Genomic DNA, 8,997 nt, shown 5'->3' with positions numbered 1-8,997 from the left:
TTGAGGTTGATTTCTCCTATAACTGGGCTGCTACATTTAACCCCAGTTGCAGGAGGAATCCAGTCTCCTGCACACTGTATATACAGCTTACTGAGCTGATCTGAGTCCTGTAGGACCCAGCAGCTTTTGCAACTCTGCTCCCCGCGGATCACGTGTTCGCCGGGTCAGAGGGCAGCTGAATTATGGCTGCGTCCATAGCTGTGTATACAGCACTCATTGAGCGCTGTATACACAGCGATCGAGAAGGCAGGGGAGGTAATAAATCTGCCCTGTCTTCTCTTTGGGAGCTCCGGCTGAAGTTACAGCCGGCTCCTATTGAAAGCAGCTGCACGATCTCTGTGCAGCTGCTGTGTTCTGACTGGACGTACAGGTACATCCTGTCAGAACTAGGCAACCACTTCCCGGACGTATATAGTCTATGGGCGGTCCGGAAGTGGTTAAGAAAATATAAGACAAACCGAAATTCACAACATAAAAACAGATAGTCATGTTAGGTGTGAAGAAGATCAGGAGCTAGGGAATACTCTGCATCATAACAGGAAGATATCAAGAGGCTGGCCCAGCCACTGAAAATATATTCTTTGTAATAATTATAATATTACTATACGCCCTCCCCACTCTCTGCAGGCTTTTCTTTTGATTTTTATTTGTTTTTATTTTACCTTAACCACTTCAGTACTGGGCCAATTTGTTGTCCAGGACCAGACACATTTTAGGTTTATTTTGTATGTGCGGTTTTGAGGGCTGTAACTTTTTTCTCGTATGTCTCATTCAACTAATTTTTGCGTCTTTTTTTCGGGGACACATAGGGCTTTAATTTAATGTTGTTTTTATTTTCGAATTTGTTTTCATTTTTTTTTATATCCAGGAAAATATAAACATAATACGAGGGAAATTGTGTCTGGTTTTCACTTTAAAAAAAAAATTTAATAACACAAAGCGCTACTAAAAAACTTTATAAAATAGTTTTTCCTCTCCGTTACAGTAATTTTTATTTTGTATGGTGTTGTCGGGGGTGGGGCTATAACCTTTAATAACGGCGTTTTATTAGCCTATTATTTTTTAAAATTATTTTAAATTTTTTTTTTAACTTTTTTTATTTTATTTTTAATTTTTTTTTTCAGATTGTGTCCCCATAAGGTTATAAGAGACCCTTGGGGACATCTGATCACTTTTTTTTGTTAGGGAGGCTGATTTCCCCTATAACTGAGGCTGCTACATTTAGCCTCAATTGCAGTAGGAATCCAGCCTCCTGCACACTGTTCTTTAGACTTACAGAGCTGATCTGGGTCCTGTAGGACCCAGCAGCTCTTGTAAGACACTGAGCCCGGCGAATTACGTGACCACCGGGTCAGAGGGCGGCCGCATCATGGCGGCGCCCATAGTCGTGTATACAGCGCTCAGCTGCTGTGTTCTGATTGGACGTATCGGTACGTCCTGTCAGAACAAGGCAACCACTATCCGGACGTTTATACTCTATGGGCGGTCCGGAAGTGGTTAAGCACAGTGTTTCTGGAGAATTTAAAAAAAAAATATGAAAAATCAAAACCTCAAAATACCCACAAGCCCTTCTCCCCACCCTCCCCAATCCACAAAAAGAAACACAGCTGTTCTTCAATATAAAAAGTCAGTCTGAGAAGATAATAATTTTTTTTTTCTGGATTTCTTACAGTCTTTGCCGAAGTAAAGAAGGATGGAAGTGTGACTTCCTTCTGTCCCCAATTCTTAGTGGATATCTAGTGTACTCTGTGAAAGACTGGGATTAAGGTCCGAGTTGTCCGCACTCAGACCCAGGTCAGAGATTCCCCCTCCATGAAGGCCAGCCATTTGGGACAACATAGCTGAGGGATCCGGACTCCCATAGTGTCCTTGATCCATAGGGTTTCCCTGCCCAACACCTACCATACCAGGATGAGGAGAGCTTGTCTGGGGAGAAACATGATGAGGGGATGGCTGGGGTTGCATACGTGGAGATGGGCTAGAATGAGGGGGCTGAGACTGGGGACGTGGAGATGGTACAGGCTGTGGAGAACGCACCTGGTTACTTAATGAAGGAGGGAGTTGCTGGCCTTGGAGGTGAGGCGACTGGGCAGGACCTGGCAACATATGTTGCTGTGGACTCATTGGATTCTGCTGTGCTGGAGATCAAATCTGCTGGTGCAAAAGGTGTTGCTGGAAGGTCTGCAAAATATTGCCAGGGTCTCCAGGTATTCCCTGGCTCCTCTGTCCAATGCTACCTTGTTGCATCTGCATATGGTGCTGAAGTCGTTGCTGCTGTTGCGTGTAACCGCCCATAACCTGATACTGCTGAAATTGACTATGGTTTACCATTCCGGGACCAGCTCCTTGTTTGCTGACGTCTAAGAATCATCACTCGAAACTGTGGGGATATTCCAGCATGGTTCATATTCACCTGCTACATCTGTATGTGTTGGTGGTTGAGGGGATTGCTGCTGAGGCACTTGAGACATGGTAGGATGCAGTTCTACTGATGGCATTGGATTCATGCCCTGCATTTGAGTGGACATCTTGGGACGGTATTCCTGGCATGTCGCCAACATTTTGTGGGGCTTGGTTACTAGCGTATTTGGCTGCTCTCTGTTTGATAAAAGCAGCCAATAATTGTGGATTAGAGTGCAGAATATTAAGCGCTTGCTGCTGCTGAATTGGTGAACTGGGGGTCCTCCAAGTATGGTGGTGGTGGTGGAGGTTGGGATGGTTGTTGGGACTGGGCTTGAGGGGTCAGGGGTGTTGGAGGTTGCTGTCCAATAGTCGTTATTGGGCCAGCAGAATTTGGTGAGGGGAGCCCTTGCTGGGGGCCCACTACGCCTGTTCTCTGCATGCTAGCCATACGCCTCCGCAGCATTTGAGCTTGTTGAAGTCTGTGCTGTAATTGCTGTTGCCGTAACTTCTGCTTGATATTGAGGCAGAATGGCACAGGGCACTTGTTCTCTTGGCAGTGTTTAGCATGATAGCAACACAGAGCAATGAGCTGCTTGCAAATAGGACAACTGCCATTTGTTTTGCGCTTACAGTCCTTTGTGTGCTGAACCACCCTTTTCATCTTCTGACATGACGGGAAAGAACAATTTGCATTACGGCACTGGCAAGCATGAACTAAAGACTGGATGCAACGTTGTATGCTTAGTCGACGAGAATCTCCTGGACTCTGTGTTGCTGTAGCTTGCTGATTGTTACTCTCATTGTTCAAACCAAGCCCATGTTCCTCCATTTTGTGTTCATAGGTTTTTGTATTAAAGCAAGTAATGCGTAAATCGTAATCCTATAATGAAAAAAAGTTTCCATCAATAAAAAAAAAAAAAAATAGACTTGCATAAAAGGGTTTTCGGGGCAATTTTTTTTTTTTTTAAACGGTGTTTAAACGGTGTTATTTCTCTTAAAGGGGCTCTATCAGCAAAATCATGCTGATAGAGCCCCACATATGTGTGAATAGCCTTTAAAAAGGCTATTCAGGCACCGTAAATGTTATATTAAACTACCCCCCCCCCCCCCCCCCGTTTTAAAATAAAACCCTAAAAAAGAATGTGATCTACTTACCGAACGTGCACACTGGGCGGGCATTCAGGGTGTGTCTTCATCTTCATCCACGCCTCCTCTTCCTCCAATGTCCTCCGGTCCCGTCCTCCTCCGGCGCTCGCGAACGGACATTGATAAAAAAAAAAATGACCTGGGCGCATGCGCAGTAGCACGCGGCTTCTACTACGGCTACTGCGCATGCGTCCAGGTCATTTCTTTTTATCAAAGTCCGTTCGCGAGCACCGGAGGACATCGGAGGAAGAACAGGCGTGGCTGAAGAAGACGGCGCACCCTGAATGCCCGCCCAGCGTGCACAATCCGTAAGTAGATCACATTCTTTTTTAGGGTTTTATTTTAAAACCGGGGGGTAGTTTAATATAACTTTTATGGTGCCTGAATAGTCTTTTTAAAGGCTATGTGATTTTGCTGATAGAGCCCCTTTAATGAGTTAATCAGTGCACCCATATACCTCTAACAGTGTTTTGAGCGAGGTCTGGGTTTCTCTGGGAGTTCCTGCCTGGTGTAGCTTCGTTTTTTTCTATCCTACAACTACCATAATGCATTGCTCTTTACTCAGATCCCCTCTCACACCCTCCTCCCTGTCTACCTAGCTAGCCCGCCCACAACTAGCCTTTCCTAACTATCTCTACCCCACCCCATCATACTTACCTGTCTGGGCATGGGAGATCACTTGTGGGGCCGATGCAATACAGCTGGAGTGCTGGCATTGTACTGTAGCTAGCACTCCGACTCTACTGCGCAAGCATATGAGGCCTTCAGTGCAGAGTTGGCATCTCCTCCACTCCAGGTATTTCCTGGAGCCGGGTGCGACATCACTTCTGGAAGTGACTGGAAGCAAGAGAAGCCGGGTAAGTATTGTGTGCCAGCTTCTCACCGCACTGTGCATGCCGGCATTCTGGCACTATTGCGCGTGCCTAGGGTTCTGGTACACAGAAAAATGAGGAGGTGGCCTTCCTTGGATGATGCATCAGGCCCAAATCCAGAGGAAATGGTAAGTACAATGGGGCTGACGGCTTCACCCTGACATAATGGGTCAGGGTGTGGATTAAACCAAGGACCCGTAATGTCACATGATATGCATATATTACTGAAAAACTACAAAGAATTGAAAAAAAAGATATACAGGGTGGCCATTAGAGGCCATAGGGTTGTTGTTTGGGCTTCCTTTTCTAAGGCCTGGTTCACATCTGCGTTCGATATTCTGTTCAGGAAGTCCTCTTGGGGACCTCCGAACGGAAATGTGCATGCATTAAAAAGCGGTTAGTTAAGAAATCACACAGAACCCATAGACTATAATGGGGTCCATGTGGTTTCCGCACAAATCATGCGGAAAGAAAAGTGCTGCCTGCAATATTTTCCTGTCTGCATGATTCGTGCAGACAACACACGGAAAACACAAGGACCCCATTATAATCTATGGGGTCCATGTGGTTTCTTAGCTAACTGCTTTTTAATGCGTTTGGTATTCCGTTCAGGGGGTCCTCAAGCACACTCCCCGAACGGAATACCGAACGCAGATGTGAACTAGGCATAAGACATGTACCTTGTATTATAAATTATATATTAAATTCATTTTAACAATTCTGGTAACAATAATCCTATTAATATTATAAAGGTGAAAGTTTGTGAGTTTGGATGTTTGTGTGTTTGGATGTTTGTTCCTCAATCACACAAAACCCGCTCCACCGATTTGGCTGAAATTTTCCACAAACATAGTCACTACACTCAATTGCGCAATAGGCTACTTTTCGTCACAATAGCGCACATACGTTTTTCCCAGGACCCCCACAAAACCCAAACTCACATCACTATTTCTGCAATCTCACACACTTTGGACCATAGCAAACCACAAAATTCATATTACCCTCTACAGCATAGGTCAGCAACCCCTGGCACACATGCCAAGAGTGGCACTCCTGCCATATTTCACTGGCACACCAGCAGCACAGGACCTGCAAGAGTTAAATGAAGTCCCTTAAGTGCTCTGCTAGAGCTCAAGCATAAGGACACTCCCCTTTGAGAGGGGTGCAGGAAACCCAGGGGGTGGAGCTTAATTGCTCAGGTCTCTGCCTGCTATAGTGGTCTGCATCCTGCCATCATTCCCCAAGGAGGAGAGGAAGCTGCAAGCAAAGTGAAACTGAAAAACACACAGGTACATAGGATTACTGTTCTCATTAATGTCAGGCATTTGGGGTTATTAGTTTAGTCTTAGTATTTGGAAGGCATTGATCTACTCCCTAATACCTTCCTGTCAAGTTTGGACATTGAGTCCTTATATAGTTCCATATGTCATAATGACTGCGAGACAGTCCACCATTTTCTGATCAAGTGAAGTACACAATGGAACTCAAATAATCATCTGATTTTGAATCTTCTGAGGCCAGTTCTTAACAAGAATGACTTCTTGTTTAGTGGATGCTTCTTCCACAGCAGCAGGGCATGATATAGGGGGAGGCCTACTGCTCCTACATATCTGATCAGAAGGGCCAGTTCTGACCTGGGGAGCCCCCTGGACCCAGTACAGGTGGTGGGTGACAGAAGGCCACTGTCCATGGTGAGCTCCATGCTGGAGAATCAATCCCACCCCATGTATGAGATCTTGACGGCACTTGACAGCACTGTAAGTGACTGACTGCTTTACCACAAGTGTGAGAGAGTGCTATCGGAGACCCTTCCTCCCAACCGCGGTCAGGCTACATAATCTACATCAGACCAAGTGAAGAGAGCTAAATGACTCTGAAGTCTTCTTTCTTTCTTTTCTCTTTAGCTGCTATTGATTCCTAGTATCTTCCTCAGCCTTCTGTAATATATCACTGTTATTATCCTGTATTTGTATTACTATGCTGCTGTAACACACTGAAATTTCCCCATGGCGAGACTATTAAAGGATTATTTTATTTTATATGCCAATTTGATTTTAGGCTGATGGAAGGAGAATATCATGTTCTTAGAGGATCATGAGGTGTGGACAGTATCAGTTCTACTCTGCTTATTGTGTATCGATGACATACTGATTCTCTGAATTTGATCATCATTTTGGTAATTTGTACCTGTCCTTAACATTAATGATATTAATAACGATAATTAACCCTTACACTATCTCTTTCTTGAATTTGCAAATAACAATCGGGGATCATAGCAAACTATGCCCCACTGAGAAAAAGTACAGCCACCAACTATCTACTCTGTTGGGATAGTGACCAGTGACCACCCATTCCTTTTAAATCAGGGCATTCCCAAGGGACAGTTGCTATGAGTATGCAGAAACTGCTGAGAAAAAGTGTCCTAAAAAAAATCTTGAGGAATGTCCATAACTTTGTATCATCTCAAAATAAATCTGATTTGCTTACCCCCCACGATTGTGGGGGGGTAAGCAATGGTCAGATCTGCCTGACTGGTACATTTGATCATAAATCTAAGGAAATCACAGAAATAATAAGGTCATATTGTGGTATGCTCAGAATCGACGTAGACCTCATAGACAAGATTACTCTTGTACTATTGGTAACCTACAAGCGAGTTCGCAACTTGGTTGACAGGTTTGTCCATAGTCACCTGACCCCTGAGAAAGGGACCGGGACATGGTGACCTTCATAGAGATTGAGTGCCTAAACTGCAACCCAAAACCCACAAATTTATTGCAAAGTGCCAAAGCAACAATTTAACCTTAAGGTTAAGTTCACACTGAGTTTTTTTGGTCAGGGTTTTAGTAGAAATCCGCATCCAAACCCTGAATCAAAAAAAAACCAAAAAACCACCATTCAAAGTATACAAAATGCTTCTGAGTCTTTTCCGCTAGCGATTTTTTTCCACTATCGGCAAAAAAGAAGCAAGCTGTTCATTCTTTTTTGAAGCCTGAGCGGTTTCCAGTTTAACGGCTTCAATGCAAGTCAATGTGAGCCGGTTTTTCCTGCTTACATTTTTTGGTCAGAAACCTGAAGCGGAACCTGAAGCATTTTGGGCAAAAACCTGATCAGGAAACGCCAGGCGGTTTTTTAAAATATAATTCATTACTACATCCCAAGAGAAAAAGGATCAGGAAACTCCTCGAAAAAAGCCTCAAAAAACACTTCAGGAAACGCTTCAGACGGCAAAAAATGCCTCACAAAATGTCTCACGTGTTTTCCAGTCCGGTTTTGACAATGCCAAAACTCAAACCAAAAAACTATGTGTGAACTTACCCTAATACTGTGCAGCTCCACAATTGTCCACATTGTAGACAGTTATGGACTGTGGTGTATATTATACCCTGTGGAAGCCACTGTGGTGTACACAGCGCCGCACCTCTAATGAGGCAACGTGAGGCAATTGCCTCAGGCGGCGCTATGCCAGGGGGCGGCATTCTTACTAACCTAAGCCAGTCCAGGACAAGCTGCGTGCGAACTGCCCTGGACTGGCTTAGCGTTACGGCAGCCTGGCAGGGGAAGCGAGCGGGGCGGCACTGTGGACGCAGCGCTGCTTTATCTCTCACCTATTAGCAGCAGCGCTGCTCCAGAGGCCACCCCTCATCCTTAGCAGAAAGCAGGTCTCCCTGCCTGCTCTCTGCATTCTAACGCCCTCCTCCACTCCACACGCCCGCACCCGACGTGTGCCTGCACTCCTACGCGGTCTCACAAGACCACTTCACAGGCTGAAGAGCAGAAGCAGGTAAGCTTCTGCTGAAAAAAAAAGAAGTGATTTTTCAAGTATTTATCCCCTATCCTATGGATAGGGGATAAATATTAGATTGATGATGAGGATGATGGGGCGGTTTGGAGTGCTGGGATGGGGGGTGCTGGAGAAGGGAGAAAGGGGCTTTTGGATGTCTGTCTGGCCCTTCCTTGGGCTTGAGGACTGTTTGTTTTTCCACCCACTTGTAATTCTTGCACAAGAATTGCAAGTGGGAGGAAAAAAACAAACAGTCCTCAAGCCCAAGGAAGGGCCAGACAGACATACAAAAGCCCCCCCTCTCCCAGTACCCCAAAGCCCCCTCCCAGCACTCTAACCCTTCCCCAGCACCCCAACACAATAATGGTGTCTGCTGTTTTAGCATTAACCCCCCAGCTTTGACTGAGGCACCATTTTACCGGCAATCGCAGGCAACCGGAGCAAGCTTTGGGGCCTGCGTCCATTTTTATGACAGCCGGGAGCCTTGTGAAGGCTCTCCAGCCTGTCATTCTATACTTTCTATTGCAGGCTGTTCTATGTAGCCTGCAATAGAAATGCCGGATTTTTGCAATGCATTGTATTAGTGATCAGACCCCTAGGGGGTCAAATAAGTACAAAAATTAAATAAAAAATATAAAAAAAATAAAAAGTATTAAAAATTGAAATCACCCCCCTGACCCTAGAACACATAAAAGTATGTAACTTCTGTGAAACACCTACACGTTAGGTACCCCTGTGTCCTAAAATGCCCGCTCTACAAATCTATAACAATATTTTTCCTGTACGGTAAAC

This window comes from Leptodactylus fuscus, chromosome 9 (genome assembly GCF_031893055.1).
Source record: "Leptodactylus fuscus isolate aLepFus1 chromosome 9, aLepFus1.hap2, whole genome shotgun sequence".
Classification (NCBI taxonomy): Eukaryota; Metazoa; Chordata; class Amphibia; order Anura; family Leptodactylidae; genus Leptodactylus; species Leptodactylus fuscus.
The sequence above is the reverse complement of the archived record's forward strand: the minus strand, read 5'-3'. Positions refer to the sequence as shown.